Source organism: Jaculus jaculus, chromosome 5 (assembly GCF_020740685.1).
Source record: "Jaculus jaculus isolate mJacJac1 chromosome 5, mJacJac1.mat.Y.cur, whole genome shotgun sequence".
In the NCBI taxonomy this organism is placed as follows: Eukaryota; Metazoa; Chordata; class Mammalia; order Rodentia; family Dipodidae; genus Jaculus; species Jaculus jaculus.
The window spans coordinates 91,725,540-91,738,898 of NC_059106.1; the positions used below are offsets into that span (position 1 = coordinate 91,725,540).

The 13,359-nt window shown below is 43.4% G+C and overlaps 1 protein-coding gene across 5 annotated transcripts in view; it reads right to left on the bottom strand.

Moving 5' to 3' along the window:
- Positions 1-9,926, bottom strand: part of Il12rb2 (interleukin 12 receptor subunit beta 2) — an 87,635-nt gene extending 77,709 nt beyond the window's left edge. For 2 of the 5 annotated variants that reach the window (XM_045148665.1, XM_004663180.2), the window contains exon 1: positions 9,812-9,926. The gene's annotated coding sequence lies outside the window, so the exon portion shown is untranslated. Of the gene's footprint in view, positions 1-9,510; positions 9,701-9,811 lie in introns of those variants that run through there. The other 3 variants (XM_045148668.1, XM_045148667.1, XM_045148664.1) reach the window with 3 other exon arrangements.
- Positions 9,927-13,359: the final 3,433 nt, after the last annotated feature.

Below are 13,359 nucleotides of genomic sequence, written 5' to 3' on the forward strand. Positions count from 1 at the left end.
TATATCATTAGAACAACTTAAAGCAACACAGTTTTCCCTTAAATTGTTATAATTTTATTTTCACATGCATCATTCTTCACAGAGATAGAAAAACTAAACTCAAAATTCACGGAATGGCAGAAGACCCCAGATATCCAAAAGTGTCCTCAGGAAAAAACAAAACAAAACAAAAAAACAGGGCTGGAGAGATGGCTTAGCAGTTAAGGCACTTGCCAGCAAAGCCAAAGGATCCTGGTTCGACTTCTCAGTACCTACATAAGCTAGATGCATAAGGGGTGCATGCATCTGGAGTTCATTAGCAGTGGCTGGCGGCCCTGGTGTGCCCATTCTCTACCCCCCTCCGCCTATTTCTCTCCTCAAATAAATGAAAAATAAAACATTTAAAAACAAAACAGAAAAACACCTCTGGGCCAGGCATGGTGGCACATGCCTTTAATTCCAGCATTCAGGAGGCAGAGGTAGGAGTAATGTTGTGAGTTCGAGGCCGCCCTGGGACCAGGTCAGTCTGAGCTAGAGTGAGACCCTACCTCAAAGAACAAAGAAAAAACAAAAAAGAAAGAAAGAAAGAAACACCTCTGGTGGAATCACCATACCCAATCTAAAGCTATATTACAAATCCTGAGTAACAACAACAGCATGCTACTGGCAAACAACAGACATATAGAGCCGGGTGTGGTGGTGCATGCCTTTAATCCCAGCACTCAGGAGGCAGAGGTAGGAGAATGTTTGACAACCAGTGCAGGGTCATGGAAATAGACACCGAGGACGCTGAAAATGCACCAAGGCAGAAATCCTGAACCTGCTGAGACTCAATGCTAAAGTAGACTTATAACACACCTGCCGTGGATCAGAGAATGTTGTGGAAGAGGGCGCTGAAAGATTAAGTGCCACCGAGTGGAAGGGAATGTCTAGAGGTATTTCCCTCCACCCTTACAATGACTGACTGATGCCTTCACATCTCATAACTCACAACCCCAGGGGAAATACTGGCAATCCCACTGAGGCAGGCCCTGGAGGCGTGGGGGCAGGGAGGAAGGAAATGATAGTACTAGCACATGATCTGTCCCTACAAAGTTTCTATTTAATTAAAAAAACCCAAAACCACAACTCTATCGTGACTCACAAAAATCAAAGAGGGCTATGTGGCTGACGTATCTCTCACTCACGCTGTGACAGTGAAAACATTGTCTTAGGCGGAGGGAGGTGTGGAATCTGGAACCAGGAAGAACTACCCACCTGGCAGGAAGGGGTCTTCAGTACTCTCTAGAGATGCAAAACTAGGCAGTTTCTTTGGAATTGTGTTTTGGTAGGCTATGAAACAAACAAACAACCCCTGTTGCTTTCTTCCACAGGGGTCATTTCACACAGACAGCACCTTGCAATAGTTTCCTTCCGTAAACCAAACATCCAGACAGACTCAGTTTATGGGAGGAAGGGATTTACTTCAAGCTTGCAGATCCAGGGGAATTCCATCAGTGGTGGAAGGAGCTGCTTCCTTCTCCACGCGCAAGCAGAGAGAAACACTGCCGCAAGCAAACACCAGCACCAGCGCACACAAACCCGCCAGAGCAGACTGCTCCCTTACACCTCTGGGCTGGAATTCAGATCCACCCCAGTGACACCGTAGGGCTGGACTCCAGGATCTGCCCCCAGTGTCCCCTCCTCCAGCCAGACAGCTGGAGATCCAAGTTACAAGTTAAATTTTAACAACCAAGTCAATGGATGGGGGGACACAATTCAAACTACCACTGGTGTGACTAAGAAAAAGAAATTCGTCAACTTCAGTTCCACTGTGTGCTGCTAGCTTCAAGAGCCCCATTTCCTCATCCCTGAGGTGGGCACAGTCATACCTGCACAGACAAAGGTGCCATGAAGACTGACATGGTAGTGTCGTGGACCCTGTGAACTCCCAGCACAAGTAAGCTCTCCACTGAGTCTATTGCCCACTTTGTTTTCCCTAAAGTCCTGCTTTGCATCTTTGCATTTCTTTTTTGAATTACTTCTAAGTTTTATTATACTGGAATTGTATGCATTAGATGAGGCAAAATATTGTGTGCTAGGCATGAAAAGGAAGGAAATGTCAAAGACAGCATCTTAAAGCTGAGCTGATAACTTGCATGTCCTTTTCCGTCTCAGCCCGACAGTGCCATTTCTGTGTGTCAGAGATTATCCAGTGGTGGGGCTGGGGAGATAGCTCAGTGGTTAAAGGTGCTTGTTTGCAAAGCCTCATGACTTGGGCGCAATTCTCTACATAAAGCCAGATGCAAAAATGGTGCATTGTCTGGGTTTTGTTTACAGTGGCAAGAGGCCCCAGTGCATCCATTCTCCCCCACTTCAAAAAATAAAATAAAACCAGAAATTGCATACTTTTAATATAGTCTCACACAGCAAATATTCCCATTCCAAATGGGAGGACTGAGGGCATAACAAAGAAAGACTGGACTAAAGCAAGACCAAAAAACCAGCAGGGGAAAACATTAAATCCTGTAGCTCTATGTCTGTTATCTGAAACTCATGATGAAAATCATCTGAGCTCCAAAAAGCTTCGGTAGCTCCAACTCTTCCCTCCAGCTCTGCTGGCTGTACTACACAAAGTCTCTCTAATGTGCTGATCCATTATGAACCTGCAGTTTTCCTTGGTGGGCATATCATTATCCTGACATCTCTAACATCCTGGGATTGATTTTCATGGTTCATGTAATGGCCTCTCAGAGCCTCCTTGTAGAGAACCTGACCCTCCTCACACTGCCTAGCCTCAGCGGCTCTCTGGAACCATGTTGCAATCCTCTGTGATCACCTCAGTCTTATGGTTTTCATGCCTCCAAAACCAGCACCACTTGGATAATGCTGCTGTCCTATACTGCAGCTGGGAATGGAGTTTGGACCCCTTGGCTCGCAGCTATAGTATCCTCTCGGGACCTTGAGGAGCATTGAAGTCCTTTAGTATTCTTCCTTTGAGGCTCTTCTTTCCAAAGAACTAACAACATTTAAAAAATTTTTAATTTTAATTTTATTTGATTTGAGAGAGAGAAAGAGAGATGGAGATAGAGAGAGAGAAAGAAAGGGTGTGCCAGGGTCTTCAGTTTGCAAACAAACTCCAGGCACATGTGCCACCTTGTGCATATGACTTGGGTCTCTCCTTCAGGGCATCTTTCCTATTGTCCTAGTGTAGAGAATCAGGCTTCTCTATAATGGTTCTGATCTTTCTTAGTAATTACAGCCACTTTATCAGTTGTAATGTCAAGAACTCTAAATTTTCTTTCCTCATCAGACTTCTTAGTTTCATATCTTTCTGCTCTACATCTTGCTCTTTTTCTTGTTAATATGTTTTATTTTTATTTATTTATTTGAGAGAGAGAGAAAGAGGCAGTTAAGGAGAGAGAATGGGCACACCAGGGCCTCCAGCCACTGAAAACAAACTCTAGACACATGCACAACCTTGTGCATCTGGCTTACGTGGGTCCTGGGGAATTGACTCTGGTTCTTTTGGCTTTACAGGCAAATGCTTTAACCACTAGGTGATCTCTCCATCCCTCTTGCTCTCTTTCAGTGTGTATTTGACTAAAAGCAGTTAAAGAAAGCTACAGCATAGGCTCTGCCTTGAAACTTCATCTGCTAAACACATGAGTCCTTTACTTTTAAATTTAATTTTGTTCAAGTTTCCAGTCAGAGACAGAATGTAGCCAGTTTATTTGCCAGGATATTACATGAGCTGGCTGTTGCAGTCAGCTCCTTATTGCTGGACAAACACCTGATCAGAAGGAGCTTATGGGAGGAAAGGGTTTATTTCAGGCTTACAGAGTTCAGGGGAAGTTCTATAATGGCAGAAGAAGCTGGCTCACTTCATCATACTTCCACAGGAGAGAAAGAGGGAGAGAAAATCAAAAACTAATAAGCACAAACAGCCAGAGTGTGCTTTCCACACACTTTAGGGCTGCATTCGAGATCGACTGCCAGTTACATGTACTCGGTAGCAGGGATCTGCCTGGTAGGGGCTCAAGTAGGAAGTTTACTCAAAAATGCCTGAGTCTATGGGACCATGTGCTCAAAGCACCACACTACCTCTACCCCTGTTCCTGCCGGAGTCCTTGCTCCCCTCTGAAACTTCATGAGCCTGGCCTCTACAGCCCACATTTCTTTTGGCCTCCTAGTGTTTTAAAGTCCTACAAGAATAGCCCATTAAGCTCTGCTTACATTGTAAGGCTTCTCTAGCCCAAAGTTGCAAACTCTTCTACATTCTTTCTGCAAACCAGTTCCACAGTTTAAAAACTATATGGTCAGCTTTACCTCAGCAGCAGCCCCAGTTCTCGGTACCAATTTTCTATATCAGTTACTTTTCCACTAGGGTGAACACATACCCAACCAGAAGCAATCTATTAAAGGAAAGGAGGCTAATCTGGCTTTCAGTTTCAAGGAGGAGCTTCACTGTGGCAGAGAAGGCATGGCAGGCTGAAAAGGGAAGCTGATGAAACAACTACAGGCAGGAAGCAGAACATGGGCAGGATGCAGGGCTGTGTTGTGCTCAAGGCCTGTCCTAGTGACCCACTTCCTCCAGCAAGGCGCCACTTCCCCAGGGTTCAAGGACCTTCCCCAGTAACACCACTAGCTGGGGACCAAGTGTTCAAACACATGAGTGTATTGGTGGGGGGGCTTTTTTACAATCAAACCACAACACTAAGTAACTAGGTCTTATATTTCTTATATGTACTACAGTGTCCAGAAAATGTACTAAGTAAGATAGATCAATACATATTTGAACCTTAAAAAAAACAAAAAGCAAACAAAACAAACATGTACTATTAGAAAAGAGAAACTAGAAACTTCCAAGAGCAAAGGAAACTGGTTTGGGGATTTGGCTTTCTTTACAGGTTAGTTTGTGCATATAGAGAGCAGTGCTATGAGCAAAACTATATAAAGACAAAAACATTTGCTGGAGAGGCTGGGTGTGGTGGCATACATCTTTAAGGCCAGCACTCAGGAGGCAGAGGTAGGAGGATTGCTGTGAGTTTCAGGCCAGCCTGAGACTGCAGAGTGAGTTCCACGTTAGCCTGGGCTAGAGTGAGACCCTACCTTGAAAAAACAAACAAAAAAAATTGCTGGAGAATAACGTAGGTACAGTGATAAGGCAAATCTATTACTGAGAACTGATTTGCAACACTCACTGTACTCAGAAGATTCTTCTTCCTTCAGTGTTAGACTAAGGGCTGGAGAGATGGCTCAGCGTTTGAGGCCTGAGACTGCCTGAGTCTGAATCTCCAGAAGCAGCCCATATCAAAAGCTGGGTGTGGCCACAGGCACTTGCACCTGTAAGACCAGTCCTGCAGGAGAGCAGAGGTCCAGGAGTCACCAAAGTTTGTAAAAAAAAACAAAAAAAAAAAAATCATGGGGCTGGGGAGATGGCTCAGTAGGTAAAAGCACTTGCTTGCAGTCTGATGGCTCGGGTTTGATTCCCCAATACCCATGTAAAGCTGGATGCACAAAGTGGTGCATAGACTTTGTTTGCAGTGGCAGGAGACCCTGGAACACCTATTCTCCCTCTCTCCCCACCCTCTCTTGTAAATAAATTTTGTTTTTGAGGTAAGATCTCACTCTAGACCAGGCTGACCTGGAATTCACTATGTAATCTCAGAGTAGGCTCAAACTCATGGTGACCCTGCTACCTCTGCATCCTGAGTGCTGGGATTAAAGGCGTGTGCCACCATCCCTGGCTAAGTAAATATTTTTTATTAGAGAAAGAGAGAGAGAAGCAGATAGAGAAAGAATGGGGCCACCAGGCCTCTCACCATTGCAAATGAACTTCAGCCTCATCTTGTGCACCTGGTTTTACTTGGGTACTAGGAAATTGAAACTGGGTCCTTAGGCTTTGCAGGCAAGTGCTTTAACCACAGAACAAATTCGCTAGCCCATAAATAATTTTATTTTGAGGTAGGGTCTAACTCTAGCCCACGCTGACCTGAAATTCACTATGTAGTCTCAGGCTGGCCTTGAACTCACAGTGATTCTCCTACCTCTGCCTCCTGAGTGCTGGGATTAAAGGAGTGCACCACCATGCCTGGCCCATAAGTAAATGTTTTTTAAAAAATCCTGATCATCTCATTAGACGCAGAGAAAGCATTCGACAAAATCCAACATCCCTTCATGATAAAAGTCCTACAGAGACTGGGAATAGAAGGAACATATCTCAATATAATAAAAGCTATTTATGACAAGCCTACAGCCAACATATTACTAAGTGGGGAAAAACTGGAAGCTTTTCCACTGAAATCAGGAACAAGACAAGGGTTTCCACTGTCCCCACTTTTATTTAATATAGTTCTGGAAGTCTTAGACATAGCAATGAGGTAAGAGACACACATAAAAGGAATACAAATTGGAAAGGAAGAGATCAAGTTATCATTATTTGCAGATGACATGATTCTATACATAAAGGACCCTAAAGACTCTACTAGCAAACTGTTAGAGCTGATCAAAACCTACAGCCATGTAGCAGGATACAAAATAAATACACAGAAGTCAGTAGCCTTCATATATGCTAACAACAAACACACAGAGGATGAAATCAGAGAATCACTCCCATTCACAATTGCATAAAAAAAAAAATAAAGTCCCTTGGAATAAACCTAACCAAGGAAGTAAGGAATCTCTACAATGAGAACTTTATTACACTGAAGCGAGAAATTGCAGAAGACACTAGAAAGTGGAGAAACATCCCTTGTTCCTGGATTGGAAGAATCAATATTGTGAAAATGTCAATCTTACCTAAAGCAATCTACACATTTAATGCAATCCCTATCAAAATTCCTAAGGCTTTCTTCATAGAAATAGAAAAAACAATCCAAAAATTCATTTGGAATCACAAAAAACCTCGAATATCTAAAATAATACTGAGCAACAAAAATAAGGCTGGTGGTACCACCATACCTGATTTTAACCTATATTACAGAGCCATAGTAATAAAAACAGCATGGTACTGGCACAAAAACAGACATGTAGATCAGTGGAACAGAATAGAAGACCCAGATGTAAGTCCAGGTAGCTATAGCCACCTGATATTCAATAAAAATGCCAAAAATACTCATTGGAGAAAAGACAGCCTCTTCAGCAAATGGTGTTTTGAAAACTGGATAAATATCTGTAGAAGGATAAAAATAGATTCTTCTCTCTCTCCATGCACAAGAATTAAGTCCAAATGGATCAAAGACCTTAACATCAGACCTGAATCTCTGAAAGTGCTAGAGGAAAAATTAGGGAAACCCTTCAGCATATTGGTCTTGGCAAAGACTTTCTGAATACAACCCCAATTGCTCAGGCAATAAAACCACTGATTAATCACTGGGACCTCATGAAATTACAAAGGTTTTGTACTGCAAAGGATACAGTGAAAATAGCAAAGAGGCAGCTTACAGAATGGGAAAAAATCTTCGCCAGCTATATATCTGATAGAGGATTAATATCTAGGATATTCAAAGAACTCAAAAAGTTAAATAATAAGGAATCAAACAAGCCAATCAAAAAATGGGCTATGGAGCTATATAGAGCATTCTCAAAGGAAGAAATACGAATGGCATATAAGCATCTAAATAGATGTTCTACGTCACTAGTCATCAGGGAAATGCAGATTAAAACTACATTGAGATTCCATCTCACTCCTGCCAGATTGGCCACCATCATGAAAACAAATAAGCATAAATGTTGGCAGGGATGTGGAAAAAGAGGAACCTTTCTACACTGTTGGTAGGAATGCAATCTGGTCTAGCCATTGTGGAAATCAGTGTGGAGGTTCCTAAAACAGCTAAAGATTGATTACCATATGACGCAGCTATAGCGCTCCTAGGCATATATCCTAAGGACTCATCTCATTTCCTTAGAAGTACATGCTCAACCATGTTTATTGCTCCTCAATTTATAATAGCGGGGAAATGGAACCAGCCTAGATGTCCCTCAACTGATGAGAGGATAATGAAGATGTGGCACATTTATACAATGGAGTTCTACTCAGCAGTAAAGAAAAATGAAGTTGTGAAATTTGCAGAAAAATGCATGGACGTGGAAAGGATTATACTAAGTGAGGTAACACAGGCCCAGAAAGCCAAGCACCACATGTTCTCTCTCATATGTGGATCCTAGCTACAGAAGATAGGGCTTCTGTGTGAGAAGGAAAATACTTAGTAGCAGAGGCCAGTAAGTTAAAAAGAAGATATAAAGGGAAGAGAAAGGAAGGGAGGAGGGTACTTAATAGGTTGGTATTGTATATATGTAACTACAATGAATGAGATGGGGAGGTAATATGATGGAGAATGTAATTTCAAAGGGGAAAGTGCGGGGGGGGTGGTGGTGGTGTGGATGGAGGGTATTACCATGGGATATTTTTTATAATCATGGAAAATGTTAATAAAAATTGTGAAAAGAAAAAAATATCCTGACCAGCTCTGGGATCAATAAGATATACCAGCTCAAACAGGAATTGGCAAAAGAGCAATGGAGCTGGACATACAAACCACTCTTTCCACTGCAGGTGAACACGTGGGTATATGCACATACATGTGCATACACCACATACAAACACACCATACGCACACGCTGAAAAACAAAACAAAACTCAGACTAGGATTCAGAGTTTGACAGTGTTTGGAATGTACCATCCCATCTAATGACATCAATAACCAGGACCACTGGTAAAGGGCATATAGCAGTCTTCCTGGGCCTGCTGTGCCTAACAAAGCGACAGGAAGGAACTGAGGACTTGGCGCTGGGGTGAGGACAAGTGTCAGCTCTCAGGTACACCGCACAGGAAAAGGTGCTGCTCCATTCCTTGATGATGGAAAATGCAAGCCGAGTGCTTGTGTGCTGGTGTGGAAGTGGAGGCGATGTTACGGGTCAGAGTGCACGCCATGCCAAAGGCACAGTTGGGGCCAGAAACCTGTAACTCACTGTGTCCCTGCACGTTTCTGCACCGGAGCATGAGTGTAACAATAGCCTCTCCCTCGTTTTCAAAGAATTCTGTAGCCTGTCACTAAGAGCCCAAGGCCTAGGTATGGAGTACAGATTTTTATCCAAGCAAGGAACACACAGCACACTATAACTACCCAGAACTGGAAAACAAAGAATTTTGCCCTGTTCTTCAGACATGCCAGAGGACGTGTTCCTGTGTGCTTTTGGGTCATTTGCAGGCCCTAGATCTAACTGCACACACACAACCCCTTATAGCGCTTAGGGTTAGAGGGAGCCTCAGAGATGAGGTCCATGCTTCATAGAGGGGAACACTGAGCCGCGCCAATTTGTTTGCTAATTGGCCAGATATGCAAAAACCTCTTCCTCTCTTTCTTTCTTTCCCTCTTTCCTTTCTTTTTTCTTTCTTTCTTTTTCTTTTTTCTTCTTCCTCCCCTCCTTTCCTCCTTCCTTCCTTCACTCTTTCCTTTCCTTCCGCTTTTCTTTCTTTTTTTCCCTCTCTCTCTCTCTTCCTTCCTTCCTTCCTTCCCTCCTCCCCTCTCTTTCTTGACAGCAATTTACTCCGTAGCTCAAGCTGGTATGGAACTCCCAGCGATTCTCCTGCTTCAGCTCCCGAGTGCTACGCGACACCACGTCCTGCTGGCAGATCCAATTCCAGGGCTGGGCCACGCTAGTCCCTGTGGGCCCCTCTCTTCCCGCGCTACAGATGCCATCTCCTTCCTTCCCTGCGTGCGTGCCGCCTTACTCCCGTTCAACAGTCCGAGGACCTGCGGTCTCCATCTTGCCAGAGCCCAGGCTCGCACCCAAGTGACCGTCTGTGCGCAGAGGGTGAGGACAAAGAACCTGCCAGGCTGCTACTCACCTGGAGGTGGGGCGCGCTGGCTGCCGCGGAGGATCGGGGCGCCCGGGAGCCCGAGGTCCGAGGTCCTCTCCACCGCGCGCTGGGGACGCAGAAGTCAAAGTTCCGCGCTGCCGCCTGCCACAAGCAAGTGGCCCTTGGTGGGCGGGGAAGTCCCTCGGGAGCTCTCGGAAGGTGGGAGGGCGTGCCAGACTTTGGTCCCTGCCTGTCTAAGCAAAGACAGAGAAAGGAGAAAGGTGGTGGTGCACACTTTTAATCCTAACGCTCGGGAGCCTGAGGTAGGGGGTTCGTTGTAAATTCGAAACCATCCTGGGCTACAGAGTGAGTTCCAGGTCAGCCTGGGCTAGAGTGAGACCCTCCCTAGAAAAAAGGAACGAAGTGAAACTTCAGTAGGGGGTGAAATCAGCCAAGAATGGCTCCAGTGGGAAGTAGCATTTTCGAGGAAAGTCAGCCTGTGGCATGAGAAATAACCAGAGCTGTCACACAACCTAAGGGACAGGGCCACTTAGCAGCTTCTTAATAAAGTCTTATTGTGCTGATAAATCAGCATTTCTCTTTCTCTTTTCCAGTAGGTCTCACTCTAGCCCTTCTTTTTAAAATTATGTGTGTTGATAATAATTGCCTCCCATTACCTTCTTTTGATCCCTTTCCCTTTCCACTTCCACTGAACACCTTTGTTCCAACTAGTCTCTTTTCTGCTTTTGTTTTCTCTCTTCTGCACCATCCTTGCCAGAAGGTTGACGGGTCCAATGTTACACAGGTTTTGTACAGGTAAGGACAGTGGCTATGAGGTCATGGATGCAATGAGCAGATCATGTACAGAAGACTAGGTTTTCAGTATCAGACATGAATCCCCTCCTGGGGAAGAGGACCTCTTAACCAACCAGATCAGTTGGTTACCCCCATAACAGTCTTGTCTCTATTACACCAGTGGGCACATCTTGCCTGACTGGTTGGCTGTATAGCTTGCAGGGTCCACTGCTGGTTAGGACTGTTGCTGACTTTTCTCTCCCAGCAGGCTGCATAGCTCTTGTCAGCACTATGACAGCTAGCCAGCAGGGAGGAAGCTTCTAGCTCAGCTCTCGCTTGATTTCTCAGTGTCCTGCTGCTGATGCTTGTGGTGTTTTCAGCAAAAGGGTCTTGCCATCTAGTTCTGGGGTGCAACCAAGAGCCTTGGCAATAGCCTGTATTGTTTTGAGGGCCTCAAGGTCTTTCAAAGCCAATAACTTACTGAGAAATATTCTGTTCTTGGCACTGGGATTTTCCTGTAACAATCTGTGGCTTCTAGGAGCAGCATTGTCCACTGCCACAGGGTACTTCTAAAACAGCATTTCTTTTGTGTGTGTGTGTGTGTGTGTGTGTGTGTGTGTGTGTGTTTGGTTTTTTGGTTTTTTGAGGTAGGGTCTCACTCTAGCCCAGGCTGACCTGGGATTCACTATGGAGTCTCGAGGTGGCCTTGAACTCACGGTGATCCTCCTACCTCTGCCTCCTGAGTGCTGGGATTAAAGGCGTGAGCCACAACGCCTGGCTAAAGCAGCATTTCTTTTTTTTTTATGATTTATTTTTATTTTTATTTTTATTTTTTTTTAATTTTTAATTTTTATTAACATTTTCCATGATTATAAAATATATCCCATGGTAATTCCCTCCCTCCCCACCCCCACACTTTCCCGTTTGAAATTCCATTCTCCATCATATTACCTCCCCATTACAATCATTGTAATTACATATATACAATATCAACCTATTAAGTAGCCTCCTCCCTTCCTTTCTCCACACTTTATGTCTCCTTTTCAACTTACTGGCCTCTGCTACTAAGTATTTTCATTCTCACGCAGAAGCCCAGTCATCTGTAGCTAGGATCCACATATGAGAGAGAACATGTGGCGCTTGGCTTTCTGGGCCTGGGTTACCTGACTTAGTATTATACTTTCCAGGTCCATCCATTTTTCTGCAAATTTCATAACTTCATTTTTCTTTACCGCTGAGTAGAACTCCATTGTATAAATGTACCACATCTTCATTATCCACTCATCTGTTGAGGGACATCTAGGCTGGTTCCATTTCCCAGCTATTATAAATTGAGCAGCAATAAACATGGTTGAGCATGTACTTCTAAGGAAATGAGATGAGTCCTTTGGATATATGCCTAGGAGCGCTATAGCTGGGTCATATGGTAGATCAATCTCTAGCTGTTTTAGGAACCTCCACACTGTTTTCCACAATGGCTGGACCAGATTGCATTCCCACCAGCAGTGCAGAAGGGTTCCTTTTTTTCCACATCCCCTGCCAACATTTATGATCATTTGTTTTCATGATGGTGGCCAATCTGACAGGAGTGAGATGGAATCTCAATGTAGTTTTAATCTTCATTTCCCTGATGACTGGTGACGTAGAACATTTTTTTAGATGCTTATATGCCATTCGTATTTCTTCCTTTGAGAACTCTCTATTTAGCTCCATAGCCCATTTTTTGATTGGCTTGTTTGATTCCTTATTATTTAACTTTTTGAGTTCTTTGTATATCCTAGATATTAATCCTCTATCAGATATATAGCTGGCGAAGATTTTTTCCCATTCTGTAGGTTGCCTCTTTGCTTTTTTCACTGTGTCCTTTGCGGTGCAAAATCTTTGTAATTTCATTAGGTCCCAGTGGTTAATCTGTGGTTTTATTGCCTGAGCAATTGGGGTTGTATTCAGAAAGTCTTTGCCAAGACCAATATGTTGAAGGGTTTCCCCTACTTTTTCCTCTAGCAGTTTCAAAGTTTCCGGTCTGATGTTAAGGTCTTTAATCCATTTGGACTTAATTCTTGTGCATGGCGAGAGAGAAGAATCTATTTTCATCCTTCTGCAGATATTTATCCAGTTTTCAAAACACCATTTGCTGAAGAGGCTGTCTCTTCTCCAATGAGTATTTTTGGCATTTTTATCGAATATCAGGTGGCTATAGCTACTTGGGCTTACATCTGGGTCCTCTATTCTGTTCCACTGATCTACATGTCTGTTTTTGTGCCAGTACCATGCTGTTTTTGTTACTATGGCTCTGTAGTATAGGTTAAAATCAGGTATGGTGATACCGCCAGCCTCTTTTTTGTTGCTCAGTATTATTTTAGATATTCGAGGTTTTCTGTGATTCCAAATGAATTTTTGGATTGTTTTTTCTATTTCCATGAAGAAAGCCTTTGGAATTTTGATAGGGATTGCATTAAATGTGTAGATTGTAAAGCAGCATTTCTTAAGTGAGTGCCTGGTGTTTTCTCCTGGTATTGTCTCAGATCACCAGCCAGATGTAGGACATACTGTACAGGCATAGCTTGTACTCTCTCCCAAGTTACAAGACATTAAAGATGAAAAATTAGCACCTTATACTTACTAATGTACAAGTAATTATGGAGTTATGACATATTACAGTCCATTACTCATTCATCTGTGGGAATAATTGGATACAAATAAAATTTTAAATTGTAGAATCAACACTACTTTATAGCAATTGTGAAAATCTTTGTAGCAAAATAACAGAATTGTTTTAGTGAAAAATGAATTAGTTAAGC